Consider the following 18,311-nt stretch of genomic DNA (forward strand, 5'->3'; position numbering starts at 1 on the left):
TTACATTGTACATATACATCAAATTGGGAAGAATGGACACCTTCAAAATACTTATTCTTTCTGTCCATGAACATGGAATATCTATTTATTTAGATCTTTGATTTCTTTCATCAGAGTTTATATTTTACCTCACGTAGACATTGTAATTATTTGTTAGATTTATACTTAAGTATTTCTCTTTCTCTCCCCCTGGTATTAATGTAAACATTATTGTGTTTTAAATTCCAAGTTCCAATTTTTCATTGCTGGCATGTAATAAAGCAAATGCGTTTGTGTATTAACCTTGTATCTGACAACACTACCATAACTTTATTAATTCCAAGAGTTTTCTTCATGTTGTATCATTGAGATTTTCTATATAGACAATCATGTCATCTGCAAACAAACACAATTTTGTATCTTCCTTCCCAGTCTGTCTTTTGTTTTCCTTACTTGTCTTACTGTATTAGCTGGGACTTCTAGGATGATGTTGACTATCAGTGGTGAGAACAGACAACCTCACCTTATTCCTGACCTTACCAGGAAAGTACCTAGTTTCTCACAATTATGAATGATGTTAGCTATAGGTTTTCTGTAGATATCTTTTTATCAGCTTTTTTGAAGCATAATTGACAGATTCAATTGAAATGTATTTAAAGTGTACAACATGATGATTTGATAGTTGTAAACACTGTGAAAGGATTCTCACAACTGAGTTAATCCATCCATCACCTCACATATTTACTGTGTGTGTGTGTGTATGAGAATGCTTAAGATCTACTCTTGTAGCAAATTTCAAATATATAATACAGTATTATCAACTAGAGTCACCATAAAAATATGGAATATATCACAAAATCATGCGTCATCCTTGTGTAGGGGCCATGCTAATCTTCTCTGTATCATTTCAATATTAGTATGTGCTGCAGAAGCAAGATATTCTTTATCAAGTTAGGGATGTTCACCTCAATTCTTAGTTTACTGAGGTATTTTATCACAAACAGATGTTGGATTTTGTCAAATGCTTTTTCTGCATCTGTTGACATGATCATTTAATTTTTTGCTTTACTCTGTTGATGTGATGGATTACACTAACTGAATTTCAAATATAAAACCAGTCTGACATACTTGAATAATTTCCACTTGGTTGTGCTGCATATATATGTTTCCATTAAATTAGATTTGCTAATATTCTGTGGAGAACTTTTGCATCTATGTTGATGAGAGATACTGATTTGTAGTTTTCCTTTCTTGTAATCTTTGTTTTTGATTTGAAATCCTGGTCTGATTTAGAACAAGGCAGGAAATGTTCCCTTTGTTTGTATTTTCTGGAATATATATAACTGGTTTAATTTCTTCCTTAAATGTTTGGGAGAATTCACCAGTGAATCCAGTTAAGTCTAGTGATTTCTGATTTGGAAGATTTTTAATTATGTATGCAATTTTTAAAAAAGATTTATTTGAGAGAGCCTGAGCGTGTACAAGTGGGGGGGGGGGGGACAGAGAAAGAATCTCCAGCAGACTCCCTGCTTGTATGTGGAGCCTGAAGTGGGGCTCAATCTCACAGCCCTGAGATCATGACCTGAGCTGAAATCAAGAGTTGGACACCTAACCGACTAAGCCACCCAGACAGCCCCGTAAGCAATTTCTTTGTTAAAAGCTTATTTAGATTATCTATTTATCATGTGAGTTTGGTAGATTGTGTCTTTGAAGGAACTGGTCTACTTAGATTATCAGATTTGTGGGCATCTAGTTGTACATAATACTTCTCTATTATCCTTTTAGTGTCATGGATAAGTAATAAAGGTTCCCCCTTTTATTTCTGATAATTAGCAATTTGTCTTTTCCTTTCTTTTAGGTTTATATGTCTAGAAGGACTTCAATTTTATTAATCTTTTCAAAGAATTAGCTTTTGATTTTGATTTTCCCTATGATTTCTTTATTTTTTTTGTAATTTCAAGTTTTTATTTAACATATAGCGTAATATTAGTTTCAGGAGTAGAATTTAGTGATTTATCACTTACATATAACATCCAGTACTCATCACAGGTGCTCTCCTTAATATGCATCACCCAATTAACCCATCTCCCCACCCACCTCCCCTCCAGCAACCTGTTTGTTCTCTATAGTTAAGAGTCTCTTACAGTTTGCCTCCCTCTTTGTCCCCTATGCTATGCTCATCTGTTTTGTTTCTTAAATTCCACATATGAGTGAAATCATATGGTGTTTGTCTTTCTCTGACTTATTTTGCTTAACATAATACACTCTAGCTCCATCCACATTTTGCAAATAGCAAGATATCATTTTTTATGGCTGAGTAATATGCCATTGTATGTGTATGTATATCACATCTTCTTCATCCATTCGTCAGTGGATGGATATTTGGGCTCTTTCCATGCTTTGGCTATTGTTGATAATGCTGCTATAAACATTGGGGTGCATGTGCCCCTTCAAATCTGTACTTTTTTAATTTATTTATTTGAGAGAGAGAGAGTAATTACAAGCAGGGGGAGGGGCAGAGGGAGAGGGAGAGTCTCAGGCAGACTCCCTGCTGAGCACAACCCTGAGATCATGACCTGTGCTGAAATCAAGAGTCAGACACTCAACCAACTGAGCCACCCAGGAGCCCCACTTCAAATCTGTATTGTTGTATCCTTTGGGTAAATGCCCAGTAGTACAGTTGCTGGGTCGTAGGGTAGTTCTCTTTTTAACTTTCTGAGGAACCTCCATACTGTTTTCTACAGTGCCTGCACCAGTTTGCTTTCCCACCAATAGTGTAAGTTCCCTTGGGCGCCTGGGTGGCTCAGATGGTTAAGCGTCTGCCTTCGGCTCAGGTCATGATCCTAGGGTCCTGGGATCGAGTCCCGCATCGGGCTCCCTGCTCAGCGGGGAGCCTGCTTTTCCCTCTGCTTCTCTCTCTCTCTCTGTCTCTCATGAATAAATAAAATCTTAAAAAAAAAATAGTGTAAGTTCCCTTTTCTCCGAATTCTTCCCAACATCTGTTGTTTGCTGTGTTGTTAATTTTAATCATTCTGACAGGTGTGAGGTGATATTGCATTGTAGTTTTTATTTGTATTTCCCTGATGATTAGTGATGTTGAGCATCTTTTCATGTGTCTTTTGGCTATCTGGATGTCTTCTTTGGAAAAATGTCTATTCATGTTTTTGACCCATTTCTTACCTGGATTATTTGTTTTATGATTTCCTGATTTCAATTTTATAAATTATTCTTCTTTTCCTAGTTTCCTAAGCTGCAAATTATCAATTTTAGATCTTTCTTCTAATATATGCATTTGTTGCTAAAAAGTTCCCTCTATACACCATTTTCACTGAATCTCACAAATTTTTATAAGTTGTATTTGCTTTTTCATTTAATTCAAAATATTTCAAAGTTTCCCTTGAGACTTGGGGTATGTGCACCCCGATGTTTATAGCAGCAATGTCCAAAATAGCCAAACTATGGAAAGAGCCAAGATGTCCATCAACAGATGAATGGGGAAAGAAGATGTGGTATATATATACAATGGACTATTATGCAGCCATCAAAAGGAATGAAATCTTGCCATTTGCAACGACGTGGATGGAACTGGAGGGTATTATGCTGAGCGAAATAAGTCAATCAGAGAAAGCCATGTATCATATGATCTCACTGATATGAGGAATTCTTAATCTCAGGAAACAAACTGAGGGTTGCTGGAGTGGTGGGGGTGGGAGGGATGGGGTGGCTGGGTGATAGACATTGGGGAGGGTATGTGCTATGGTGAGTGCTGTGAATTGTGTAAGACTGTTGAATCACAGACCTGTACCTCTGAAACAAATAATACATTATACGTTAAAAAAAAAGAAGAAGATAGTAGGAAGGGTAAAATGAAGGGGGGGAATTGGAGGGCAAGATGAACCATAAGAGACTATGTACTCTGAGAAACAAACAGAGGGCTCTAGAGGGGAAGGGGTTGGGGGGATGGATTAGCCTGGTGATGGGTATTAAAGAGGGCATGTACTGAATGGAGCACCGGGTGTTATACGCAAACAATGAATCATGGAAAACTACATCAAAAACTAATGATGTAATGTATGGTGATTAACATAATACAAAAGAGTAAAAAAAAGATTTTTTCTTTGATTCGTTATGTTTTTAGAAGTCTACTTGTTTAATCTTCAAATATTTTGGAATTTTCCAGTTATATTTCTGTTACTGATTTCTATCCTAATTCCATTATGCTCTGAGAGCACACATTGTAGGATTTTTTTTAAGTTTGTTAAGATGTGTTTTAGGGCTCAAATGTGGGCTGTCTTGGTGAATGTTTCATGTGCGCTTGCGAAGAATGTATATTCTGCTGTTGTTGAATTTCTATAAACGTCAATTATATCCAGTTGATTGATGGTGCTGTTCAGTTTAACTATGTCCTTACCGATTTCTGCCTGTTGGCCCTATTACTGACAGAGGGTTGTTGAAGTCTCCAGCTATAGTAGTGGATTCATCTATTTCTCCTTGCAATGCTATTAGGTTTGCTTTGTGTATTTTGACGTTCTGATGTTAGGTGCTTACACACTGAGGGGTGTTCTGTCTTCTTAGAGTAATGACCTTTTTATCGTTTTATAATCCCCTCTTTATCCCTGAATATTCTCCTTCCTTTGAAGTCTTCTTTGTCTGAAATTAATGTAGCCACTGCTGCTTTCTTTTGATTAATGTTAACATAGCATATTTTTCTCCATTCTTTCACCTTTTTTTCCCATTTATTCATTCTATTTATGTATTGATTGTATTTATTCTGGAAATAGGTCTGTTACTGACAATACATGGTTTTGTTTTAAACTTCTCTTAGTCTTTTAATTGGTGAACATAGACTAGCAATATTTAAGCTGATTATTGAGATACGTGGATTAACATTTACCTTATTTGTTATTATTTGCCATTCACTGGTATTGTTCTTTCTTTTTTTTTTCTTTCACTCTTTTTCAGACCTTAATTGAGGATTTCACATGATTTCATTTTTTATCATGTCTTAGCACACCAATTACATATACATTTTTAACCTTTTCTAGTGGTTGACATTGAGTTTGCAATATACATCACCACTAACCCAAGTCCTCTTTAAAATATCACTATACCATTTCATGAATAGTATAAGAAACATACCAGAGTATTTTCCCAGTAAACTCTCCCATCCCTAATCTCTTAGGTCAGTTGTATTTTTTGGTTTGTTATTTTTTTTTTTTTTAGGTCAGTTAGGTTCTACTAAAATAGTTTCTCTTGAGGGCAGGCTTTATTATGAAAAATAGAAAGCTCTGGGAAATTTTCAGAAAATGCTATTTTCCCCCTCCACCTGCTGAAAGCAGAGAGGAGTTTCCTCTGATCTTCACTGTGAGAAACTAATAGAGTTCCTGAAATTAAAACTTACAAATGTGTGGGGGACTTCCTAACACTGAAATCCCCTGGACTATCCCTCCAATTCGTCCACACTGAGCCTACAGCAATTGATCAGTAATAGTTTAGGATGTCCTGCCCCATACTGACTCCTGCCCCATACTGACTCCTGCAGAGCTTTCTGTTTATGGCTGTCCACTCCAGTAAGTTGTGATTCTCTGTTTCCACTTGCTTGTCTCCAGTCTGAGGGCAGTGGTTTGCCTTGAGACCTCAATTCTCTAATAAACTTAAAAAGAGTTGTTGATTTTTAGTTTGTTCAGCTTTTTGTTTTTTCTTATTATGAGGAAAGAAATAATGACTTCCAAGCTCCTTACGTGCCAAACCAGATACTGAACGTGACTTGCATCTATTTTTTTTAATGATTTATTTATTTGAGAGAGAAAGAACACATGTGCATACGAGTTGGGGGGGAGGGACAGAGGGAAAGAATCTCCAGCAGACTCCCCACTGAATTCGAGCTGGATGTGGGGGCTCAATCTCACAACCCTGAGATCACAACCCAAGACGAAACCAAGAGTCTGACACTTAATTGACTGAGCCACCCAGGCGCCCCTATTTTTTTTGTAAAGTTCCTTACTGAAAATATTTCTCTTCACTTAGAACACTTTATATAGTCTAGCAAAATAAAAAAAAAAAATCTTAAGAAAAATAACCAAGGAACATGACATGTGAATGAATGCTGCAAGATTTTCCTCAATATAAAATAGTAGTGGAAACAACTTGTAGTTTCCTGGCTTGCACCATTGAACTGTTTTCTGTCCTCACTGTTTTATGAAATGCATGTACTAGCAAATATTGGATGAGGAAAATTATGCACAATATCTTAAGTCAGCCACAGAAAAGTTTGCTTTCATATTTCTTTGCAAGGATGACATATGTTTGTTTTCTTTTTTAATCTTTTTTAAAGATTTATTTATTTACTTGAGAGAGAGAATGAGAGACAGACAGCATGAGAGGGAAGAGGGTCAGAGGGAGAAGCAGACTCCCTGCTGAGAAGGGAGCCCGATGTGGGACTCGATCCCAGGACTCCAGGATCATGACCTGAGCCGAAGGCAGTCGCTTAACCAACTGAACCACCCAGGCGCCGGATATATGTTTGTTTTCTTACTTGGAATAGGAATACATGCACATGGCATGTGCAGCCAAGCTATACCTAGGCTCCATCCGTCAAATCTACTACAAACTGTGGCTTATTCATTAAGAACATACATTCTTTAAATCTATGCTCTCTGATTAAATAAGAACATCTAGGTGTTCCCTCATTTTATTGCCTTTTACACCCTTAAGGATTCCCAATGCACTTGGAGTACAATATCAGACAAACTTTACAATGTTTTCCTGGTTAAAGAAAATATAGCATAGTCCAACTAGCTGTAATAATAATGTATATAGTTAAGGTGAGAGCATGGAATCTATTCAAACTGTACTGAATGTGAAGAAATAGCCTTGACCTAGTTCCAATAAGGTAAATTAATGTTAAGTATGTTTGTATAAAGCTACTCTATATTTCATAGCTCAGCTCTTAAATAGTATGACATACTTAATGAGAACTAATATACCTCTACCTCCAAAGCAAATCATGTTCAACCCAGACTTTAAATATACATCTATTCATGCTTTACAGCTAACCTGATGTTGGAAGTCAAACATTTGGAGCAGTGAGAAAAGAAGGAATCCTGTCCACTGGCACAAATTTAATCCATTTTAGAAATTAGGAATTCTGGTTTAAAACCTTATATTTTGGTAAATATTCCTCTAACTATATAAATACACTAACCCTTCATTAATTCAGATGTTTCTTTTGAATAATTTTAATCATGTAATATTTATTTTTCAAAGGTAGGTTTTAAGTCTGCACAGCAACCTGAATGCAATCTAACCGGATTCTCCATCCTTAGTTATTGCCTATAGGCTCTTCGTTGAACTGTGGTCACAGCATCCTCAGGGTCTCAATAATTTCTTCATGGCACCCCAGGTTGGAAGCAATATTTTGGGTTTTTTTATTAAGTCCTTAATTCCAAACACCTTAACGCCTATTAAAATACTAACAACATCACAGGCATTTGAAAAATACACAAAAATTGGAAAAAAAAAAAACAACTATTCTCAAATGACCACAATTATTTTCCACTGGAGAGTATATTCATTAGGTACTGCCTAAAGTCTCAAACCTTAAAATCACACTGAACATCACCACCTTCATTACCTATCCCACTTTCATTTTCCCCAGTACTTACTTTCATCACAGCAACTCCCATAAATCAACTTAGCAAAGATATGACATCATTGAAAGGAATGTAGAACAATATAATGTTTGCATTTTAGGGCTATGTTATGAAACTTAATGTAAAAAGAAAACTGTAATCCACTGGGGATGATAATAATCCAGCATGTTTCACTGCAGCATATTTATTTCGGCATAAGACAACGTTATGTAAGACTCAACATCAAAGGTAGCAATTCCAATTATTAGTTAGGGGACTCTGGGTGAGCTTTCAAAGTGTACCCCACCTAGCCTCTCCTAATTTGCATATTCAGTTTGGTCTTATGACATCCTGCAGTGGAACACAAAAGTTAGAAAGTCAATTCCTGGCTGATGTATTAATGCATGCAAATGTGAATTTTTATCCATTTTAAAATTTAAGAATACAAAACTATGCCTGGAAATTTAGAAGCAACCATTGCAAATTTGGTTTTGGGGGATTTTTAATTCTAGAACTCTAGTATATCCAAGCTTGACTTTGCAAGGGGAATAGACTTGTTGCAATGCCATATTTTTTCCTGAGTATCGCAAAGGTGAAAAGTTGCTTAGCCTTTTGAAATTATTAATAGAAATATATGAATTATCCAGGAACTATGTACTGTACCACAAAGTTATAAAACCATACATTGAATTATATTTTCAGAAATAGACTCATTTTTTATCTAGCAAGCTCAGACTAGACCTACTTTCAAACATTTATAAACTTTTCAGTTGCTTCATTGAGAACTACCTATTTATATCTAGCAAAATCCTTGGGGAAGGTCAATCTAGCTTCCCACACAAAGTTCAGAATTTGTTAAAGCAGATAATAAAGCTTAAAAGTCTCAACTGCCACAACGTATTTAGAATTTAATGGTAACTCATTGAACCAGCTGACTTTATTTACATGTGACTCTGTGGAATGATCAACCACCTTCATTTCCAATTCTACATTTATTTTCCCCAATCCGTACTTTTCCCAACATTCATGGGACAGATTTTTACAGAAGGAGAATTTTTTGATTGTCGGTTTGATTTTAGACTGCTTTATGGCTTTCTGTTGGCTATTTTTAATTAATTCTTATATATTATATCAGAATGCCTTCAATTAGGTTTGTAAAACTGTAATACTGCTGGAAGCAGTACTCTGAAATGTGGGCATTTACTACATATGTCTGAATGTTACCTCTCCCTACACTCTGCCTCCTGACATTTTTTGTACATTTCAGTGTAATACTTAAATTTTGCTGGTACAGGTTTTAGGATTACAAGTCCTTAAGATTCCTAGGGTACGGATTTTATGTGTCATATGTTAATTAGCTACAATCAGGCACTGGATAGAAGTTTCTCATCAATATTCAATTTTTATCTTAGAAACTCTTTAAAGAATTACATACATTTTCAAAAACTGGAGCCACTTAGTGTCAAATAGTGTAAATTCACCATCACTTTGTTCGGATCTCCATTGTTATTTGACAGGAGAGAGCCAAAATATATTAGCCACATTCAGAATTCATCGGTGTGCTTCACGGACATTCTTTTTCACTTTGGTGTTGGCATGCAGTAGACTCTAATTTGTCTTTTAGATGTGATTAGCTACAATCTTGAGTTTTTTAAAAATGTTTCATTGAGTCATTATGCCATAAGGTAATAAATTTGACATTTCTTTTATAAAAAGACAGTTAATACTTCCAAAAGAAAGCTATATTTTTTCAGCTCCAGTGCCCTCAGAAGAATCATACTCGCTTGTACTAGGGTCAAATCATAAAAGACAATTTCCCACTTCAAGTGATCTGAATTCACTTCCCGCTTTAAATTATAGGCAATTTTAGTCTTTTTTTTTTCTTGCTCACTAAATAAAGCTGCCTAATGGTTTTTTAAAATGTGATGCAGTATACCTTTCTTTCAAAATAGCAAATGCTCCCTTGTTCAGAGTTAGACTTAGTTAGCTTGGTTCCACATCCTCTGTAATTTCTGCCTGTTCCTCGCTCTACAGTAGAAGGGGGGTACAATGATTATCAGCTGAAATGCCCTCAATCTTTTTGTCTGCAAGTTTTAAAGGCCATGAAATGTAAACATGCTCAAAGAGAGAACGAAAGTTTTCCTTAAAGTTTTCAAAATGGCAACCACAGATACAGTGTCTCTGAAGTCAAATGAAATGTTTTCATGGCATTTGATGAAAATGTCTGTCATTATATTACTTCTATTTGCTTTCTAAAAGGCTGTACAATGAATTGATTTGGCATTTCTTTATTTCTACCTTTTCCAACAGTTTATTCTTCAGGCATTACTCTTCATTGAGAATAATTATTACTTATTAAAAAAAAACACTTCTCAACAGGATGTCTCATTTTAACACTATGTACTATTACCAAATTTTGGTGCTATAAACTGTTTCCCTCAATAATCACTGATCTGATATAAAAATGGAGCTTATAGTTGAGACATGCCAAAATGGGATCTATTCATCCTAGGTATATATTCATCTTATTGTGAGCTTTTAATTTGCTCAGTAGTAAGTATACCTCAATCACATGACGGTGCCATATGAATGGAATTGTTGGCACTTCCGATAAGTGTAGCTAGAGACTAAGGATTCTGACTCTCTTAATCTTCATAATGGAAGAACCCTGAAGAACCTCTTTACGTGTTATTGTCTTGTCAAGATGCCTTGAGAAACATGCATTTGCTTAATAGCACTTGTGTAACTTGATTTTATTTGGCAAATTGAGATTAAAAAGACAACTTGTTTCCTACTCATGTAGGAAGGGAGAACTAATAAAGTATAAATCCTTTAGGTAAGTGATAAATGGCATGAACTTTGACTTTGTTTAGATTTCAGACCAGTTTTACCTGAAAGAGTGTGGAAAGCAAGTAAGAACAGACGAATGTTTATTTTCATTGAAACAGAAAACAGTATCATGAGGTTATTTCAATGAATAATTAATGAGCAGAAACCTTGGGCAGGATGGCCCAATGGTTTGAAGCCTGCAGGTACTTTAGCTGTTGGCTTCCATTCAAATCCTGACTTTACCACTTATTAGGTATGTGACCTTGGGCAACCTATGGAAATTCTCTAGGACTCAGAAGCATGAAGAGATAATTATAGTTAGTACTTTACTTCATGGGGTTGTGGTAAAGATTAAAGGATATACTACCTGTGAAGTGCTTAGAACAAAGTTGCAAATTAGTGCTACTCTCCTGGGAAATTTAAAAAAATAGATCAAAAGATGATTCTAGTAGTAGAAAAAAGACAATCAATCACAAGTTTTTGATTGGATAACTACTACAGAGAAGGTGCCATGTCTTGCATTTGGATGTTAAGGAGAAAGACAAGATATAGCTCAGAAAATATGAAACATACTCAAAAGAATCTGACAATAAAAGCTAGCAGCATGTACCCCTTAGAATACACATTCTGGGTCAGACGACCTGGGTTCCAAACCGGACTCTGGTACTTGCAAGCTTTGTGACTTTGGGAAAATCACTGAATCCCCACTGTGTCTCATATCCATCATATATCAGATGGGGATAATAATAATAATAATATACGGCTCACTGGGGTTATTGTGAGCCTATAATACCAAATATTGATGTAGGTTGTAAATGCCATGTAGTTCATCTGATAAAAGATGGCTTAAATTGGATGACTAAGAAGAGATTTTATAAAAGACATATCATTATATTAAGACATCAAAGAATATAATGGAGATGGTAATAGGCAAAGAAAGTAGGTTAGAGTGGCAAAAGTTCATTCTTAAAAAATCACTAAGAGGATCCTCCTGGTTTCTAGTCTAGCATGTAAGAAGCTTAGAGGCACAGTCTCATCTCTACAACAAAAAAGCCAGACAAACTAAAAATCAAAAACTCTTCTTATATCTATCAGAGAATTAGAGGAGACATCACAAGGAAAACCACTGGAGACAGGAAGGCAGATACTGAGAATCACATTTTACTGGAGCAAAACCGTGGAAGCAGGAACCACTGATAGAGCCGGCTCAGGGTGAGGAAAACGTAAACTGTAATTAACAGATTGCTGGAGGCTTAGCGTGGAAAAGCTTAAGAGATATAAACTCCAGGGGGACAAGTCTTAAGGGCATCCTCAAAGTCTTATCTCCAGAAACCCTACCAAGTTCCCACAGTGAAGAACGGAGAAAAATCCCTTCTGTTTCTTCCCAGGAGAGAGGAAAAGCAGCCATTCTGAAGTATGTCTATTTTTTCTTAAAAAGGTCTAGACTTCCAATTTTACCTAAGGGAGAGGGAGAAGTGAGCAGCATTTGTCAAGGTCACAGTAAAAGAGCACAAGCTTACTGAAGGACTGTGATAGATCACAGAATTGTGGAAGGCTCCTATCCCCGTGACTTTACCACTCAACACCTTTCCACCTTACCACCCCATCAATAGGCTCCTATACACTAGGAGGGGGCTGCAACTGAAAGGCCTCCACCCAGTCACTAGGGAGGGGTGCCTGGGTGGCTCAGTCAATTAAGTGTCTGCCTTCGTTCAGGGCATGATCCCGGAGTCCTGGGATCGAGCCCCAGTCGTGCTGGGCTCCCTGCTTCCCGGGGAGTCTGCTTCTCCCTCTCCCTCTGCCCCTCCCCCTGCTGGTGTACACTCTCTCATTCTCTCTGTCAAATAAGTAAAATCTTAAAAAAAAGAAAAAAAAAAAAGTCACTAGGGAAACCAAAAGACAAGAGAGAAGCAGGAGGAACCAGGATGCCAGTAGAAGTTACACCTTCTGACTCCTATAGCTCCAGCCAACAGTAAATAGTAAACATGACCTAACTTCCTGCCAGATAGACAGAAAAGTTCACAAAGAAGGCCTGTTTACCTTGGTTCCTTTTACCTGACACACTGTATTCACTATCAACAAAAAATTACAAGTCATATGAAAACAATGGTATGACCAAAAGATGACATTTATAACACCCAGAGCATATTTGAGGAACAAGAACACAGAGTTTGTAGGAGAATTAAAGTCAGAAATGCAATTTGGGGAAGAACATAGAAATCCCTTAATGTTGCCCTAAAAGTCAATGGAGAGCTTCTGATGATTTGCAGGATTAGCAGTCACCATTTAGGAATATTAATCCTGCATCAGCAAAAAGAGTGGCCTGGTTTAGGAGAATATTTTCATTGGAGATGAGTTTCCTTGATGCTGGCAAGAGCCCAAGAGTGACTTAAGGATGACAGAAGTGAAAATGCAAAGTAAAATACATAAGTTGAGAATGAAGAGCTTAAGAATGAATTGGAAATTGAGAAAAAAATTGTGTTAAACAATGTCAATAACAGAAATATTAGGAGCGGCAGGAGGAGATCCTTTCTGAAAGGAAGGTAAGCTTGAGTTCGGATATGTGACTTGCAGACATTGGAAATTATCCAGCTGAATACTGACAGTGTGAGATTAGAACATGGAAATGAAGACTAGAGGCAGGGAGAAATTAGCAAATTTTGAACATTAAGAGAATGAAAACTCTGAGCAAGCAAAAAGTGTAGGTAGAGATTTAAAAAAGTAAAAGTCAGAATGCTGAGTAAGACTCACATTTTAGGTTTTAGAAGGAAAAATAAAAAGCATCAAAGACAAATAACATTAGGAAATACGTATCACAATCCGCTGCAGGTGAAAACCTCCAAGAAGGTGTGCATTGAACAGTAGTGTCAAGTGCAACATAAGAAGAATCAGAATAATGCAAGAAGAATTATGAAATCATAAAGTTCTCAAAGGAGCTAGTACCTAAGCTCCATGAGAGCTGGTACTATGTTTGGTAAATGTGCATCACTATAGCATTTAGATCAGTGACCCAGAGTGGGTGGCCAAAAATTATTTGCTGATGAAATAATATTTTTGCAGAAGACAAACTGTAGGGAACCAAAGAAAGTATGTATAGTTTGGTAGAAAGTATACATACTTTTTTGTATTGTCTCTATTTCTGAGATATAAGAAAAAACAATAGTATTTAGAAGTGAAGTTGAGGTTAGATTTTTTTTTTCAAGATAAGAAAACTGTGATGCTTAAAGGCAAAAAGTATGATACAGTAATAGGCAGTTTAAGGACACTTAGAAAAAAGGAGTAAATACAAAAACTTGAGAAGATAGAAAGGATTAAGTTTAATGGTTCTTTTACTGAGAAATAAAGTCTATAAATAAATATGAGTTGGGTAAATTCCTTTTAGAGAAACTATAATGCCTGGATACTTGTAAAATGATGAAATAATTAACCTGAAAATTATGGAACAAGGTATTATCATATTTGAGCAATAATGCCAAAAGCATTATTTTGGGACATGAAAATTGCTGATATCATAAGAAGACTGTGTGTTACTGTTTAATGGATGTACTTTGTTAATATACATAATGAAATATTCTGAAGATAATATATTGGATTAAATTACTATAATTGCACCACTTTGCTTTGTAAGTAACTTCCACTTAAAATAGATTGGAAGCTGAATAGATTGTTTTTGGAGGTCCTAGCTGGAAGTGTGTGAATTCATAACCAAGAGACTGCCCATCTTTAATGAGATCCAGAGATGGGCACTTTCCAGTATTTCTGTAGTTGATTCTAGTGTCTTACTCACTTTGTAGACAGGAAAGCCTTCCTTATGATGTGTGCAGGGTAATACAGAACAGGGCTGTCCAAAAGAAACATACTGTGAGCCATATACGTAGTCTTAGAATTTTTTAGTAGTCACATTTAAAAGAGTAAAAAGAAATAGGTGAATTTTTGGTAATATATTTTATTTAACCCAGTATATCCAAAGTGTATATATATATATACAATATATAAATAATTGTTGATATATTTTTATATTGTGTTTTTGTACTACATCTTTGAAGTCCAATGTGTGTTTTATTCTTACAGCACATCTCAATTTGAACCAGCCACAGTTCAAGGGCTCAGTAGCTTGTGGGGCTAGCGGCTATTATATTGGACCGGATATTGGACAGGCTACAGAACAAAGTCTTTTGAGTCAGAGACTCTGATATTCAAATCCTCCTCCTCAGTCACGCCCGTGACTTGATTGAATTTTTTAACCTTTCTAAGACTTTAGTATCTTCCATGTCACAAAGTTTTAAAAAGGTTAAATGAGATAACATGCATATCATCTTTTACACTGCCTGACACTTTGGAAACATTTAACTGATATTAATTCCCTTTCTCTAGATCCCTCTGGAATTTCTCCTTTTGTCTGAAAAAAAAAATTTGTTTGGATTTGAGTGAGTGGATAAGAGCAACTGTTCAACATCCATTCAACCCTTTATAAAGCTGAAAACAGGAACACAGTCCCCTTCCTTCTAGTGGCTACACATGCAAATTTCCTTAACTTACCTCCTCCCTGTACCCCCATAACTCCTAAGCCACCCCCCACTGGTCCTCTCCTGATTGATCCTTCTTTTATCACTCTTTTTCCTTTTTCCCCCATGACACTTAACAACTTCCAACCAACTATACATTTTTTTGTTTTAATTTATAACGCTTGATACTGATTTTGTATTCCTCTCTGCTATAATGTTAGCCACGAGATGGCAGAGATCCTTCTCTGATTTGACCTACATGTATTCTAAGTACCTAAAACAGTGGCTGGCAAAAAATGAACTCAACCCTTTGAAATGAATGGGAAAAAAACCACATTTTTTCACCATGCCAATGCATATAATTTTATATTCCATTTCGCACATATATCTTTAAAGAGGTGGCTGAAGCATCACACAAATCACATTTCTTTTTAACACTCTTCTCAGACTTTAATGTAATTATTACTATTATGGTATATGAAGAATTAACTCCTCTTAGTGTATCTGAAAAGTGTCCAATTTTAAACAGAAATCTGTTCTGAACTGGTATCATAATAAATTCCAGTGTATTATTAAATGATTAGATAAAAGGTGGATTCACAAAGTAAATCCTTTGATACAGGGCGCCTGGGTGGCTCAGTTGGTTAAGCGACTGCCTTCAGCTCAGGTCATGGTCCTGGAGTCCTGGGATCGAGTCCCGCATCGGGCTCCCAGCTCAGTGGGGGGCCTGCTTCTCCCTCTGGCCCTCTCCCCTCTCACGCTGTTTCTCTCTCTCTCTCTCTCTCTCTCTCTCTCTCTCTCAAATAAATAAATAAATAATTCTTTAAAAAAATAAAATAAAATAAAAATCCTTTGATATATCTCAGTGTCATTTGAGGATCCAGGGAAGATATTATTTTTATTATTATCGTTTTTGTGTCTTCACTTCCACCTGTTGACAATTCTCTTGGTGTTTTCAGACTACCCAGTTCTTATTTTGCGCTACACGTCATATTGTCAGTGTTTTTCACTTTGGGTAAGTCACACTCATCTTTTGAGGGAACAATTTTTAAAAACATCTTTATTTTGGAAAATTTCACATTTCTACCAAAGTAGAAAGAATAGCATAATGAACTTCTACCTACCCAAGACCCAGCTTCAACAATTTCAACCCATGGTCAGTTTTGTTTCCTTTGTATTAACACCTACATTCTTAACACCACTAATTTGAAAGTAATCCTGGATATCAAATTACATCTCCTTTAACCACACGAGTATATACTTCTACAAGATTAGGATTAATTTTTTCATAACTAGCATTTTATACTGAAAAATAATTTTATTTCCTTATTGTAATTAAAATTTTGGTCAATAGGACACAGTTTATATTAAGATATATTAATACAGGTATAGATATAATTGTTGGAATATTATATAGATATTATATATATGTTCCTATATTTTTATATCATTTTGCACGTAAAAATGGTTACAGTCCTATAGAGCATGCTGGGGTAAACAGAGGTGAATAATGAGTCTTGTAGGCATACAACTGACTGGCAGCTTTCATCCTAAATCTATGAGAAGCTGGGTGAGCTTACCCAGATGGGTTTTTTTTTTTTTTTTTAAGATTTTATTTATTTATTTGACAGAAAGACACACTGAGAGAGGGAACACAAGCAGGGGGAGTGGGAGAGGGAGAAGCAGGCATTCTGCCGAGCAGGGAGCCCGATGCGGGGCTCGATCCCAGGACCCCAGGATCATGAGCTGAGCCGAAGGCAGCCGCTTAACGACTGAGACACCCAGGTGCCCCCAGATGGGGTTTCTACAATCAATATGAAATAAACACAGCAAAGTTTTTCAGAGAGCACGGAGAAAATATAACAAATGTCCACTACGCGGAGTTACCCATTTCCTTCAGGGATAATTGTTCTCTTTTCACATCCTCATCTCTCTTTCATGATATGGTTGTCTTTAATTGCCTGCTGATTCTTGGTTATTCACTGAAACTTCTGAATGAAGGCTTTTGTTGCTTAGTGTAGGCAACTTGAAAGAATTCCCACTGCTGTTATACAGGACCGTTTTCCTGAAAGGCTTCTTCCATGGGAGAATGAAAAGCAGGTGCTATATGGATGGACTGAGGGTGAGCCTTCCCTATGGGGAAGTAATTCCCAACTTCAGCTACGTGCTAAAATCTTATGAGGAATTCTTAAAAATCTTGATGCCCAGGCCACAATATTAACCAGTTAAATCAGGCTCTTAGTGGGTGGATGCAGATAATTAGCCTTTTTTTTTTTAACTCTTCAGATGATTCTGATATGCAGCAAAGTCTGAGAACCACTTTCTTCGATGGTGGGGCCAAGGGATAAATAAGTAAGCAGGCGGGCAAACTGCAGTGCTCCATTTTTTTTTAAGATTTTATTTATTTATTCTAGAGAAAGAGAGAGAGATGTGAGTGGGAGCAAGGGAGGGGCAGAGGGAGAGGAGAAAGAGAATCTCAAGCAGACTCCATGCTGAGCCTGAGATCATGAACTGAGCCAAAATCAAGAGTGGAAGGCTCAACCAAATGAGCCACCCAAACTCCCCTTTATGCTCCATTTTTTTTTTTTTAAATTCTTGGATGGAGTTATCTTTATTTCCCTGCAAACTTATAATGTTGATCCTGTGTAACTCCACACATGACTATGTCTCTTTTTTAGGCTATAATTATCTCATGATCATCTCTTCCCAGGCAGCGATCTGCTTGTCTTTACATGACAGCTTTCTTTTTTTAATTATTATTATTTTTATTGTTATGTTAATCACCATACATTACATCATTAGTTTTTGATGTAGTGTTCCATGATTCATTGTTTGTGCATAACACCCAGTGCTCCATGCAGAACGTGCCCTCTTTAATACCCATCACCAGGCTAACCCATCACCCCACCACCCTGCCCTCTAGAACCCTCAGTTTGTTTTTCAGAGTCCATCGTCTCTCATGGTTCATCTCCCCCTCTGATTTACTCCCCTTCAATCTTCCCCTCCTGCTATCTTCTTTTTTTTTTTTTCTTAACACAGTCATCAAAAATCTCCCAACAAACAAAAGCCTAGGGCCAGATGGCTTCCCAGGGGAATTCTACCAAACATTTAAAGAAGAATTAATACCTATTCTCCTGAAACTGTTCCAGAAAATAGAAATGGAAGGAAAACTTCCAAACGCATTTTATGAGGCCACCATTACCTTGATCCCAAAACCAGACAAAGACCCCATCAAAAAGGAGAATTACAGACCAATATCCTTGATGAACATGATGCAAAAATTCTCACCAAAATACTAGCCAATAGGACACAACAGTACATTAAAAGGATTATTCACCATGACCACGTGGGATTTATCCCTGGGCTG

The 18,311-nt window shown here is 36.5% G+C and overlaps 1 protein-coding gene and 1 pseudogene across 1 annotated transcript in view; both read right to left on the bottom strand.

Moving 5' to 3' along the window:
- MALRD1 (MAM and LDL receptor class A domain containing 1) overlaps positions 1–18,311 on the bottom strand; it is a gene marked incomplete at its 5' end in the record, with an annotated part of 847,841 nt that overhangs the window by 194,424 nt on the left and 635,106 nt on the right. The gene's annotated exons all lie outside the window — the stretch shown is intronic.
- LOC113923202 lies at positions 814–912 on the bottom strand (annotated as a pseudogene).

The sequence above is a fragment of the Zalophus californianus genome, chromosome 9 (genome assembly GCF_009762305.2).
Source record: "Zalophus californianus isolate mZalCal1 chromosome 9, mZalCal1.pri.v2, whole genome shotgun sequence".
Taxonomy (NCBI): domain Eukaryota; kingdom Metazoa; phylum Chordata; class Mammalia; order Carnivora; family Otariidae; genus Zalophus; species Zalophus californianus.